The following is a 15484-nucleotide window of genomic DNA, read 5'->3' as shown; positions in this document are numbered from 1 at the left end:
TGAAAGCACGTCCATTTTGACTTCAATGTTTCGTGATGGAACTCTGTCTAGTTAAATAACATGCAGAAAATACATGATTGTTTTATCTAGTTTCTCTTATTCCTGTTTTACATTTCGTCAAGTTTTGACTAAATGTTTTAACATAGACGGGGAATCGAGATGAGGGTCGTGGTGTATGTGTGTATGTATGTGTGTGCGTGTGCGTGTGTGTGTGAGTGTGAGTGTGTGTGTGTGTGTGTGTGTGTGTGTGTGTGTGTGTGTGTGTGTGTGAGTGTGTGTGTGTGTGTGTGTGTGTGTGTGTGTGTGTGTGTGTGTGTGAGTAGAGCGATTCAGAGAAAACTACTGGATCGATCTTCATGACACTTCACATGAGAGTTTCTGGGTATGATATCCTCAGACTATTGTTTTTACATTTAGTCAAGTTATGACTAAATGTTTTAACATAGAGGGGGGAATCGAGACGAGGGTCGTGGTGTATGTGTGTGTGTGTGTGTGTATGTGTGTGTGTGTGTGTGTGTGCGTGCGTGCGTGTAGAACAATTCAGACCAAACTACTGGACCGATCTTTATGAAATTTGACATGAGAGGTCCTGGGTATGATATCCCCATACGTTTTTTTCATTTTTTTGATAAATGTCTTTGATGACGTCATATCCGGCTTTTCGTGAAAGTTGAGGCGGCACTGTCACGCCCTCATTTTTCAATCAAATTGGTTGAAAATTTGGTCAAGTAATCTTCGACGAAGGCCGGGGTTTGTTATGGCATTTCAGCTTGGTGGCCTAAAAACTAATGAGTGAGTTTTGTGATTTAAAATCGGAAACTTGTAATTACAATTATTTTTTTATTAAACGATCCAAAAACAATTTCATCTTATTTTTCGTCATTTTCTGATTCCAAAAACATACACATATTGGATTAAAAACAAGCTCTGAAAATTAAAAATATAAAAATTATGATCAAAATTAAATTTCCGAAATCGATTTAAAAACAATTTCATCTTATTTCTTGTCGGTTCCTGATTCCAAAAACATATAGATATGATATGTTTGGATTAAAAACACGCTCAGAAAGTTAAAACGAAGAGAGGTACAGTAACTTGAAGCGTGCTATGAAGCACAGCGCAACCGCTGCCGCGCCAAACAGGCTCGTCACTTTCACTGCCTTTTGCACTAGCGGCGGACTACGTTCAGTTTCATTCTGTGAGTTCCACAGCTTGACTAAATGTAGTAATTTCGCCTTACGCGACTTGTTCTTTCTTTCGATAAATGTCTTCGATGACGTCATATCCGGCTTTTTTGTGAAAGTTGAAGCGGCACTGTCACACCCTCAGTTTTTTATCAAAAAAACTTGGAATTTTAGTTAAACAAACTCCGAAAAAGGCCGGACTTTGGTATTGCATTACAGCTAAGAGGCTTAAAAATTAGTTAATGAGTTTGGTCATTGAAAATCTAAAAATTGATATCAAGCATTGTTCATCCTTTATAAAAAAAAACATAATAACTGTTTTCAAAAGTAGAACAAAAAGATCGTAAATGCTGCGCGAGGAACCTAGCTGAAGGGAAGCGGCACGTGTCACAACAAAAGCAAACAAAACAATTGTTCAATGTACTGAATCTGCTCACGTTCATATTTATTGACTTTCTTCTGATCTTAATCGTTTCAGTTTCGTAATTCGCGTACTATTGATCTGAGGTGCCACCAAGACTGCTTTTGTGTGTTTTCAATGCAATCCGTTATAATGGTTGAAACTGTGTTAGCCGTATGTTGCCTGTAGGGGACGAGAATGACGGTACAGTTTTGTCGCATGCAACTGATGCACTGTACTGTGCGATGTGCTTCGTACAACAGGTTGTACGTCATAAAGTTGCGTTGAGTTCATATATTGACGTATGGTGAACAAATACCGTTTTCTCCTCTTTCTCTTTCTTAACAGGTTATTCAAACGGGGCAGATATCAATGTACATTGTCAGTGTTTGTGGCGTTTTTTTCTAAATGACTGTTGATAGAAAATAAACGTATGTATATTGTATAAAATGCGCAACAGTTTACTTTTCTCGTTTAATAAAATACACTGTTGGGTTGTATACAATTACAAGTACTGCTGTGCAGGGCACACCTGAAATATTCAGTGCTGGATTTTTTAAAAAAAAGTTTAAATGCGAAATGTGTGATACATTTATACTATAAAATGTCTCTGGCTCTCGCACTGTCACTGTCTCGGTCTGTCTGTCTGTCTGTCTGTCTCTCTGTCTGTCTGTCTGTCTGTCTGTCTGTTTGTCTGTCTCTCTTTCTCTCTCTCTCTCTCTCTCTCTCTCTCTCTCTCTCTCTCTCTCTCTCTCTCTCTCTCTCTCTCTATCTCTTTTTACATTTAGTCAAGTTTTGACTAAATGATTTAACATAGACAGGGAATCAAGATGAGGGTTGTGGTGTATGCCTGTGTGTGTGTGGGTGTGCATGTGTGTGTGTGTGTGTGTAGAGCGATTCAGAGAAACTACTGGACCGATCTTCATGAAACTTTACATGAGAGTTCCTGGGTATGATATCCCTGGACCTATTTTTTAAATTTGTTTTATGAATGTCTTTGCTGACGTCATATCCGGCTTTTTGTAAAAGTTGAGGCGGCACTGCCACGCTCTCATATGTCAACCAAATTGGTTGATATGTTGGTCAAGTAATCTTCGACGAAGCCCGGACTCTGGTATTGCAATTCAGCTTGGAGGCTTAAATATTAATTAATGAGTTTGCTCATTAAAGTTGTCATTAAAATTGATTTTTTGCAAACATATTTACATTTGATTGCATTGTATTCCTCATCTTCTTCTGAATTCAAAAATATATAGATATGTCATGTTTACTCTACAAATTTGCTCAGAATAAAAGGAAATAGGTTCAGTAAGTACTACGGACGCGTGCTTCGCGGCGCCGAGCGTGACCAGTCTCGGACATCGGTATGGTTAGCCGAGACTATCTTGATATAGTCTCGGCGATGATTGGTTTGTGGTGTTGATGATAAGTAATGTTTAACACCCCCACTGTAAAACCATTAGGGGCAGTAACGTTGTGGTGTTGATCTTGACTAAATGATTGTATATCGCTTCACGCGACTTGTTTCTCTCTCTCTCTCTCTCTCTCTCTCTCTCTCTCTCTCTCTCTCTCTCTCTCTCTCTCTCTCTCTCTCTCTCTCTCTCTCTCTCTCTCTCTCTCTCTCTCTCTCTCTCTCTCTCTCTCTCGCTCATGAATGCTTACGTGCACTGTCCCATATAACTTGTCTGTTGCCAGTTACACGCAAATTTGATTATGGTATCCAGAGGCGTTGAGTTGCCATGGAAACTACGAGCGGTCACGAGTTCATTTCTAGCTGAACAGCACGACTTCGTGTTTCAGTTCATAACACGCTTTTCAAAGAAAACGAGGGATGGAAATGTAATTCTTCTTTTGATATTGTAATCGATATTTAAATAATGGTCTTGGTCTTACAGTATGTCAATCTAAATAATGTATTTGACTTAGTATCTGTCTGTGTTTTGCCTTTTAATGCTAATAGAACATATGTTATTTTTAATTCATGGTTCATTGTTAGATGATTCTGTGTTGGAAACACGTGCTTGTTCTGCTATCAAACAAGAACATGTGCGTTGATGTGTGTTTGGAAATGTTGCTCCAATAATAATGTAAATAGTGAAAAATGCATGGCCACAAATTATGTCTTGTACATGATGCTATTGGTGATCTCTGTCAAATGTGAATAAGATAATGAATACACATGTATGTGCGTGTATCGTCATATCAGTGATTGCTAAAACGTGAATTGTGTGTCTATGTGATTAATGTGTCTCATCAGTGTAGTTAAGTACTAAGCATTACTCCGTCACGGCGGAGGGCTGACCGTGCACCCAAAAGCGGACTCTATCAAATGGGTATTTTTTGAAAGCTTGGGACCTGCCAAACATAAAAATCGATGTTAACAAGAAATATTCAAGGGCGCACTTTCTCTTCTCAGTCAAAATTCAACTATACCCTGAAGAGTGATGCACGAGCATTTCAGACGCTTGCCTCTGAAAAAAGAAGTTCTCAGCCAAATTACGAACTCAAACTGGTACGTTTTACATATAAATGGGTTAGTTGGTATCTTTTGATTATCACAAAACAATTTGCGACTGCTTTGGCCGAGGATGCTGGTGACAGTATCATTATTATGAACCCTACCCTAAATCCAGGAAAGACGTCGTCCAAAATGTAGGTAAGTTTTGATTAAAACTAAATTCACACAAGACTAGTATTGTTGTTTGGCTTCAATGGATATATTTTCGTCAAGTATGATGTCTTTACATAATATCTGTAAAATATGAATGGATTTGAACCATATACTATGTCATTATGACCTTCCAATCTTCCTAACCCCCAGCCCAGTAAAGCGTGCGAGACGTTTCCTGAAAAAATGTCGCTTTGTGGTGCGAGTTCAGTGTGACATGATTAGTTTCCAGAACCCCATTTCTGACTTTCAAAGTTTATCTACATACATTTAGCAATGCACGAGCAAAATATGACAACTTAATGGTGCCTTTTGGTTTAATGCTATGGTAAAATTGCTAGTGATAGTGTTTACAGCTTGAAACAAAACATAACAGATGGGAATAGTCTTCCTCAATCTGGTTCAGAGCATAATGTATTTCTATTTTCAGAGGTAGCATTATTTCTGATAAGAGATAGAGCCAATATAATGATGCTGAATATTTGAAAAATGAACTTTGTGACTCATCTGAGTAGCAAGAGAGCCTTCGTGATCGTCAGCGTAAGGCTGGCTGTCTTCAAGGCAATTCCTAGATGAACAACTTAACACTGCGTTCGATTATTCGCCCGTTTCTTAAAGCTAGAGCTTTGAGACTTTACACGCGTCTAGGGCTACATGTACGCTTTACAATATGTAAAATATAGTTGACTCTCGCGTTATTTAAAGGTCACAACAAGGTCATTACCAGGCAAAAACGAGGGAAAACCGAGGGAAAGTACCATTTTCTGCAACTGTTTGCAAGAAAAAGATTTCAAATTCAATTGTTTCCTGGGATTAACGCATCTCTAGACATGACAATCATCCGATTATCAGACATCAATTGTGGAGGTCACGACAAGGTCATTGCCGGGTAAAAACGAGGGAAAACCGAGGGAAAATAACATTTTCTGCAACTTGTGTGTAAGTAAAAGCTTTCAAACTCCATCTTCTTCTGGTATTGGCGCATCTCTAGGCATGACAATCATCTGATTAACAGTCCTCAATTTTCAAGGTCACAACAAGGTCATTACCAGATAGAACCGAGAAAAAACCGAGGGAAAATACCATTTTCTATAACTTTTTTGTAAGTAAGAGCTTATAAACTTCATCTTCTTCTGGGATTAGCGCTGATTTCAATGACCCTGAAGTCCGAGGAAAGTTTTCTTGACCCATGCCTACTTTGAAGGTCATGACAAGGTCAAATTTACACGTTTTCTATTTGGGAATATCTTTTACGGTCAAATAAAATACTTTCTGGACGTCAGCTATTTTCGAAGCTAAAGCTTAATTACAACTTTACACACGTCTTGGGATTTATGAGACATAACGCAAATATTGTTGACTCTCGTAATATTTAAAGGTCACACAACAAGGTCATTACCAGGTAAAACCGAAGAAAAACCGAGGGAAAGTACCATTTTCTGTAACTGTTTGTAAGAATGAACTTTCAAATTCAATTGTTTCCTGGGATTAGCGCATCTCTAGACATGACAATCATCTGATTAACAGTCATGAATTGTGGAGGTCACGACAAGGTCATTACCGGGGAAAACCGAGGGAAAATACCATTTTCTGCAACTTGTGTGTAAGTAAATGCTTTCAAACTCCATCTTCTTCTGGTATTGGCGCATCTCTAGGCATGACAATCATCTGATTAACAGTCCTCAATTTTCAAGGTCACAACAAGGTCATTACCAGATAAAACCGATGAAAAACCGAAGAAAATTACCATTTTCTGCAACTTTTTTGTAAGTAAGAGCTTATAAACTCCATCTTCTTCTAGGATTAGCGCTGATTTCAATGACCCTGAAGTCTTTGGAAAGTTTTCTTGACCCATGCAATGTTTGAAGGTCATGACAAGGATGGGATTTTACACACGTCTAGGGGATTATAAGACATGAAACAAATATTGTTGACTCTCGTAATATTTAAAGGTCACACAACAAGGTCATTACTGGGTAAAACGACGGAAATTATATCAACTTTATGACTCGTCTGAGTGCCAGGACAGCCGGTGTGATCCTCAGAGTCAGGCTTGCAGACCGCAAGGCTATCGGTAGATGAACACCTTAACATTGACTTTTTCTTCTCTCTCCCCTTCTCTTCTACCCCTATTACATCCAGCCCCGCCCACCCCCCCTAGAGCCCCTGTGGGCGAAGGAAGATGTCATGAATCTGCCTCAACAGCTTTAGCTTAGAAAATAGCCGAACACAAATAGAAAACGTGTAAACTTGACCTTGTCATGACCTTCAAACTTGGCATGGGCCAAGAAAACTTTCCTCGGACTTCAGGGTCATAGAAATCAGCGCTAATCCCAGAAGAAGATAGAGTTTATAAGCTCTTACTTACAAAAAAGTTATAGAAAATGGTATTTTTTCTCGGTTTTCTCTCGGTTCTATCTGGTAATGACCTGGTTGTGACCTTGAAAATTGAGGACTGTTAATCAGATGATTGTCATGCCTAGAGATGCGCCAATACCAGAAGAAGATGGAGTTTGAAAGCTTTTACTTTCACACAAGTTGCAGAAAATGGTATTTTCCCTCGGTTTTCCCTCGTTTTTGCCTGGTAATGACCTTGTCGTGACCTCCACAATTGATGTCTGATAATCGGATGATTGTCATGTCTAGAGATGCGTTAATCCCCCCAAAATAATTGAATTTGAAAGCTTTTTCTAACAAACAGTTGCAGAAAATGGCACTTTCCCTCGGTTTTCCCTCGTTTTTGCCTGGTAATGACCTTGTTGTGACCTTTAAATAACGCGAGAGTCAACTATATTGTATGTATTGTAAAGCGTTTATGTAGCCCTAGACGCGTGTAAAGTTTCAAAGCTCTGGCTTAAGAAACGGGCAAATAATCGAACGCAGTGTTAAGTTGTTCATCTAGGAATTGCCTTGAAGACAGCCAGCCTTACGCTGACGATCACGAAGGCTCTCTTGCTACTCAGATGAGTCACAAAGTTCATTTTTCAAATATTCAGCATCATTATATTGGCTCTATCTCTTATCAGAAATAATGCTACCTCTGAAAATAGAAATACATTATGCTCTGAACCAGATTGAGGAAGACTACTCCCATCTGTTATGTTTTGTTTCAAGCTGTAAACACTATCACTAGGATTTTTTACCATAGCATTAAACCAAAAGGCACCATAAAGTTGTCATATTTTGCTCGTGCATTGCTAAATGTATGTAGATAAACTTCGAAAGTCAGAAATGGGGTTCTGGAAACTAATCATGTCACACTGAACTCGCACCACAAAGCGACATTTGTTCAGGAAACGTCTCGAACGCTTTACTGGGCTGGGGGTTAGGAAGATTGGAAGGTCATAGTGACATAGTATATGGTTCAAATCCATTCATATTTTACAGATATTATGTAAAGACATCATACATGACGAAAATATATCCATTGAAGCCAAACAACAATACTAGTCTTGTGTGAATTTATTTTTAATCAAAACTTACCTACATTTTGGACGACGTCTTTCCTGGATTTAGGGTAGGGTTCATAATAATGATACTGTCACCAGCATCCTCGGCCAAAGCAGTCGCAAATTGTTTTGTGATAATCAAAAGATACTAACTAACACATTTATATGTAAAACGTACCAGTTTGAGTTCGTAATTTGGCTGAGAACTTCTTTTTTCAGAGGCAAGCGTCTGAAATGCTCGTGCATCACTCTTCAGGGTATAGTTGAATTTTGACTGAAAAGAGAAGTGCGCCCTTGAATATTTCTTGTTAACATCGATTTTTATGTTCGGCAGGCCCCAAGCTTTCAAAAAATACCCATTTGGTTGAGTCCGCTTTTGGGTGCACGGTCAGCCCTCCGCCGTGACGGAGTAATACTGCGTGCACTCAATCTATGTACATGTGCATATGCCTGGGTTGTACCGAACAAAGCTTATTTCTTGTTGTTAGCCTAACAGCACAGAATGTGTGGTTTGCGTTCTTGTTTTCTGTTTCATTAACATCATTGTATATCAGCTATCTTACACTGAACTCACCGTCACGCGATGGTGTATAATGCATTCACATTTTAATTCACATTCACGTTGCTGTTCTCTGTATATTGTCAGATAATATGTGGAAAGTGTAGTCATGACCTTCGTTTTGCTAGTGATGTCAATGGTTTTTTTCTTGTGTATTTTTTAGTTTATTAATTTATGTATTTACTTATTTATTTATGTATTATTTTATCTAGTCATCAGATTCTGATTCTTGACTGGATCGGAGTTCTTAACATTGTTCTCTCGCTGTTCGGAAAACCGGGTACGCGTTTTGATTCCGCTGTGCACTTGTCACTAAACGTGACCCCAAAAGTGTCTGCTCTACCGGACAAAACTGAGTTTCATGCAGTTCCTCGTTACTCTCTAAGTGTCTGTTATATCGGACAAAACGTAAGTGTTAGTTGTCTGACAAAACTGAGTTGCAGTTCCAAGTTACTCTCTAAGTGTCTGTTATATATCGGACAACACTTAAGTGTTAGTTCTGTCACACACACACACGCACACACACACACACACACACACACACACACACACACACACACACACACATACACACACACACACACACACACACACACACACACACACACACACACACACACCTACAGACGAGTACAACCAGATATAACTTGTTTTGACCGATAGAGCAGACCTTTTCAGGTGTGCAGCGTTTGATTCGAAACCATTATTCAGAATGCTGATGCTAAAGAAAACGTTTCTCCCATTTGGCTGTTTCTATCTCTACGCGAATTCACGTAAATGTGCTGTCAGCTTTCAATGTCCTCAAGTACGGTTCAAATAAATCCGGTAGAGTCACAACATTTTAAAAATAAACCAGTCTGAGAAGAAAAATAAGTTGTTGTAGGCCTCATTTTCCAGTATGGCGATTGTTCATCCAATGGTGCAATATTACGAGATGGAATTTGAACAGTCATATTCCTGCACGAGTATCTTATTTTTTTTCTTCGCAGACAATACACGTAAGTTTTCTAATGAACTAACTAACTCTAAATTCAGATACCTACACGAGGATCTTTTTTTCCGCAGGAAATACACGTACGTTTTCTGATGAACTAACTATTAACTCCTAATTCAGAACTATGCACGAGGATCTTATTTCTTTCCCCGCAGGAAATACACATACATTTTATAATGAACTAACTAACTCTTAAAGCTTAATTCAGAACCCTGCACGAGAATGTTATGCTATTCTCCGCAGGGAATACACTTTTTTTCTTCCCTATTTTTGTGTGCTGTCCTTACAGCTGTTCCTTGTCCTGGTGTGCTCTCACGCCGCCCCGTCCCTGCACTCATTGCTCCATCCCCATCTGAATTTCGGTTCGCTGCCATAATTGTCGATTTTACAGACGCTCCAAGGAGGGATGTCGGGTCGCTGCAGTAGGCTACCCTCGGAAGATGACACTGCACTTCTGCTGAGTCACTTCGACGGTGTTCAGTAGTGGGTCTGTCCCGAGCCAACGGACGCAGCCCACTACCTACTATGCCCCCTACTAACGACATTGACTGCTAAGTCGCGGAGCCAGACTGAGTGACCCCTCCAGAGAGCAGACCGCCACTACGTTCCTCCGTCGACCCCCCAGAACCTCACACGTTGAAGACTGACAGCAGAAGTACTATTCAGCGGAGGATGGAACAGGAACAATGAAACCAAGGTCACAATGAGAGCTCCGGGCATGAAGGGCCACAAGAGCAAGGACAATTTGTAATTTTGGATTATTAATTAGATGAGGATGATTATAACGATGATGCTATATGGATTTCCAATTTTGTGTGAGACTACGTGACAGGGCAGCACTCTACGCTTACTGTCATAATATATCCTGGCGTCCACCAGGCCCGAGAACTGCCGCACCTGCGGTGTTCGTCAGGTAAACCGAACCTGAGCACCCTCAAGGTCGCATTCGTTAAGTGAATGACACTTGGCTGTGTGATCCCAGCCTTCCCATAGGAACCATATAGCACTTCCACTGTGGGTAGGAGCCGACCGTCGGCCGAAAAACCCACATGATGGGATTCGAACCCACGACCTCCGGGTCCGCAGCCCGATGCGCAAACCACTGCGCTACGGGGGCCGGTAAACTTATTTCTTTCTCCACAGGAAATAAGTTTGCTAATTAACTAACTCACTAACTCTTAAATCTTAATTCAGAACCCTGCACGAGTTTCTTATTTATTTCCCCGCAGGAAATACACATACGTTTTCTAATGAACTAACTAACTCTTAAATCTTAATTCAGAACCCTGCACGAGGATGTTATGTATTTCTCCGCAGGGAATACACTTTTTTTTAATGAACTAATTTAACTCTCAATTCAGAACCATGCACGAGGATCTTATTTCTTTCTCTTCAGGAAATACACGTACGTTTTCTAATGAACTTAACTAACTCTTAACTCTAAATTGAAGATGGATTATTCAGAACCCTGCATGCGGATCAAAATACACGTACGTTTTCTAATGAAATATGTAACTCTTAACTCTTAATTCAGAACCATGCACGGGGATATCGAAATCTCAACGTACACTTCTGATGGGGTAACGCGAATAACTTTTCTCTCATAGTGGTCAGCCTTAATATAGCGTACTGTGTGCTTTTTTGTGCTAGCTTTTTTGTTCCAGTCAGAACATACAGCGCACGCTAAATTTTTCAGCTATCATTTCTGTTTTTGTCTACGGTGAGTTATGGACTTGTACATCTGATGACTTTGTTGCCTTTGAATGCTTTTGCTGACATATAAATGACATGTTAACAATGGTACAAATAATTCGTTGTGTTGTGTTAGATATCATGTTTGCTCAACGGTTGTGTACAGATGAAATTGCTTGGGTTTTGTGCATGGGAGCTAAACCATGTAAAGTGATCTGATCTAAACAGAAACGACAAGAAAGAAAATGCGCACGTGCGTACACACACACAAAAGCACACATGCACACACGCGCGCGCACACACACACACACACACGCACACACACACACACACACACACACACACACGCACACGCACATACCGTTACCCTCGTTTCAATTCTCAGTCTAAAGGAATGCAGTAGTGGCGTACGCCCCCTCCCCCCCCCCCCCCTCCCTCCCTCTCAGCCCTCGAGTTCACCTCTTCCTTTTTGACGAGTGACCACATTCGTATACCTTCTTCAAATGATTGTACCTGCAGAGTTGCTTAAATTCCTCTCGTTGTAAACACTTAATTTGTGTACAGATTATCATAAAATACAGCAAATTGTCTTCAGCGAGATGACTTTCTTTTGTTGTGAGCAGAGTGATGTGTTGATGGTTAATACAAAAGTAAGGTTAGCAGGTAGAGGAAGGGGATTGGGGTGTGGGCGGGGCGAATTTTTTGGGGTTGGGGGACTCTGTTTTTCGATCTTCGTACCTGCATCTAGAAATACAGCTGTATATATAGACAAATATGACATTTCCGAAATAACCGTTACTATTCGTTTGGGGTGTCGCTGTTCCAAATTGCCGGCTGCGACACTATACTGACCATTCTGGTTGTCTGTTTTCTTTGCTTGTGCACCTGTGTTATGATTCTGTGCGTGCTTTATATGCCGCGCTTGGCATTTACTGCTAGTCTTGGCTGATGTGATGTGATTTATGACATTACAGTAATGAAAGACATCTAAGAATACATGTTTGATTGTGATACCGCACATGGATTCTGTCTGTAATGTTTTTGTGTTCTGTTAATGTTCATACTTGATCAAAGTAGGTATTTGTCTTGGCATGATTATGTAAAGTGTATCATGTTATTGTTTTGGCTATTACGTACCTGTGACGTCAATTTATTTTTTCTTGTTTTGTTTGTTAATCGTCTTTGATTGTTTTTCCTGCTGTGAGGTACTCTTAAGATATCCTGCTACGTACCACCTCTTCTTCAAAGTTCACTTTCTTCGAATTGTTTTTGTTACTGACAATTAATTTGACAAGAACAGAGAAATCTCAAATGTGATGTGCGTTCTGCTGTCAAACACAATCAAACGGTATTATCCAGTCAATCCAACAACAAACAATTAAACAAAACCGGATTTTAGTTTTAATTTCAAAATGCCAACACCTTCAAATTGTATACGTTATTTGCTTTGTTGACGAAAATATGACATTTGAGGCATATCTCATCAGAAATTGTTTTCTTCGATCGCTAGGCAAACACTGAATGTCTCGATCTACACGCTAGACTACCGCAGTAGAGACAATCAATGGCCGGCTCGATCTGTGTTAAATGTCATACTGTCGTTAGAAATACAAATACAATGTACAAATTGATCCTATTAAGTGACAATTATGTTAATTTGTTAAAATTGAACTCATACGAACATGCACTCTTTTATAAAAAAAAGAAGTAAATTTTAAGGGGCTTATTGTCCGTCAGGTCTTAATTGCCTATATTGGACATGAATTGGTTTATACGATTCGAGTTTTTACGCCCTCACGGCTTTTGATGTATGCGTGTTTAGGTGGTATCAGCCATCTGCACTTATGGTAGAATGACCAAGATCTTTAACGTGCCATTGTGGTGACACGGGGGTGGGAGATGGATACCGTCTCTGGGTCTGCACATAAAGTTGACCCGTGTCCGTCCCGGCCTGGATTCGAACCAGCGACCTTTCGATCACAAGTCCAGTGCTCTACCACCTGAGCTACCCTCTTTTATAAGTCTCAGCCAGACGCTTAAATATTAGCTGTAGTCTATCTCTGACGTAACATGACTCAAATAAGGGAAATCAAGTGTTCACTCGATACACATATTCCATGCGTCTAACTAATTGTTCATGTAAAAAGGTATATTTACATATGATTATATAATATATAAATCTATTTAAGTTTTAAACTGATAAACCGACCAGTTCTCTTTTATATTTTACAAATTCTTGCTTTCAGTATCAACACTTTCAACACTGTCAATATACAGTCATGACAAACAGATTATTGCTTCATAATGATTACAATGCTGTTTAATTGTATTATCTGCCGATACCAACATTGTTTCTTCGTTGGTTTATTTTGTTCTGTTGACTGTTGTTCATACTGAATGATTTAACTTTGCCGGTCGCTGTTCAAGTACTATATAGAGAAACCTATGAACCGTCTGGCGTCCGTTGCCTATTGGAGACGTTTCACGTCAAGATTGGATATCAGACTCCCAGGGGGCTTCTGTTGCTTGGCTGTGAAATTAAAGTGTTCTGTTACGTTGGTGAATCATGTGTATGTATATAATGTGTGTGTCGGGGGGTGTATATATGTATATATGTGTGTGTGTGTGTGTGTGTGTGTGTGTGTGTGTGTGTGTGTGTGTGTGTGTATGAATGTGTGTGCGTGCGTGCGTGCGTGCGTGCGTGCGTGCGTGGTGGGTGTGGGTTGGTGTGTGCGTGCGTGCGTGCATGATTGCGTGCGTGCATGCTTGAGTGTATGTGTGTGTGTGTGTATGTATGTGTGTGTGTTTGTGTGCGTGTCTGTGTGTGTGTATTTTGTGCCTGAGTGTACATTTGTGTAACCTCTCTCTCTCCTTCTCTCTCTCTCTCTCTCTCTCTCTCTCTCTCTCTCTCTCTCTCTCTCTCTCTCTCTCTCTCTCTCTCTCTCTTTTTTCAATGAACTCACTAGCACACACACTCATGCGTGTAATTACACTCTCTTGCACGCACGCACACACACACACACACACTGACGCATGCCAGCAGGCATGAAACGCACACACACACACACACACACACACACACACAATATCATCGCATACACGCTGCAAATAACAAACTCAATTACTTGTATTGCCAGTAACACACACACACAAAAAACTCAGGAGAACGAAACCCTAGAAATGCCAAATACATTGACACGGCAACAGGCAAAACGAAGAAAATACGTGTTAAATGACTCGCGTGGCTGTTATATTTCATTTTCCTTTGTTCCATGCCAACCAAGACAAATTGCAATGGTAATTGCTTTCTTCTTTGGCGGTTTTCAGCACAGAGCGAACGAGTGTGTGTGCACGGTGTTGTGTTCAGGAAGCATGCAGGCTATTGCAAACATGTTAAATTGTTCGATGCTTCAAAACCTAAAGGTGATGATGGAGTAAGATTATTCATTGCTTCAAACAGCCAGGTAGACATAAGCCTATCCAGACAAATACAAATCACACACACACACACACACACACACACGCACGCACACACACACACACACACACACACACACACACACACACACACACACACACACACACACACACACACAAACAGATCAAACAGTTTTCCGAACATACTGATCACATACGTTTTTTCTTTTCAGTTGTTATTTAGTTTTGTTGTTGTATTATTTTATGTTTTATTTCATCTATTTATGTCATTGTATTTGTTTAAGTGACAATAAGTAACAAGACTTAAATTAACCAACATTATGTTACCATCTGTGTACAACAAATTATGTTTGTGTTATTTTATTCAACATTTCCATACACTCATAGGCGTTTGAATTCGTTATTGGGCACATTGCTTCACATTGAAGAATGTTCTCCAAGGGTCATTTGGCAGTCTCTCAAATGAGGATAACGCCCAGATTGCGCTGACGCAAACTTACGGTTCTAATCTAAACATCGTCAACAAATCATAATAAGCACATTTAAGCAAAGTTTTGCATACGGGAAGAAAGATCTATCAATGGTATATTCAGAACAGTGCTTTCGTATTGTAATCTTGCGTATTTTTGGGTTTCGCTATTGCGACTCAGGAAGACGACAGCCGCGTTAGTGGTCAAAAACGAAAGATTGTTTTTACGTCACGTCATCAAACTGAAGTCCGCGGCGAAGGCCATTTTCCGACCCGTATCCAGGCAAGAGAGCTATGACGTGGTACACTTGTATCAAGAATAGAAGAATAATAGGCAAATTCCGTAAATAACTGTCGGGTTTCTATCGTTTGAGAAAGAGTGAGTGCCCTTGCTTTTTACTCGTACAAACATTGGAGGGGCCAATCACTAGCGAGGGGTGTGTCGGAAACACGTAAACATGAGCACGTGTGAAGTTATTTGTCAAAGGAAAAGCAAAGGTATTTACTCTTTCACAACCCTCACAATCCCGACGGAGTTATTTCCAAAACTCGTTTATTGCTAATACAATGAATGGAACCCCCTTCCAGGACTTCCCAAAATCTGAAGAAATCAGGGACTCTTGGAAATGAG

Source organism: Littorina saxatilis, linkage group LG12, assembly GCF_037325665.1.
Source record: "Littorina saxatilis isolate snail1 linkage group LG12, US_GU_Lsax_2.0, whole genome shotgun sequence".
Taxonomy (NCBI): domain Eukaryota; kingdom Metazoa; phylum Mollusca; class Gastropoda; order Littorinimorpha; family Littorinidae; genus Littorina; species Littorina saxatilis.
Note: the sequence above shows the minus strand (reverse complement) of the source record.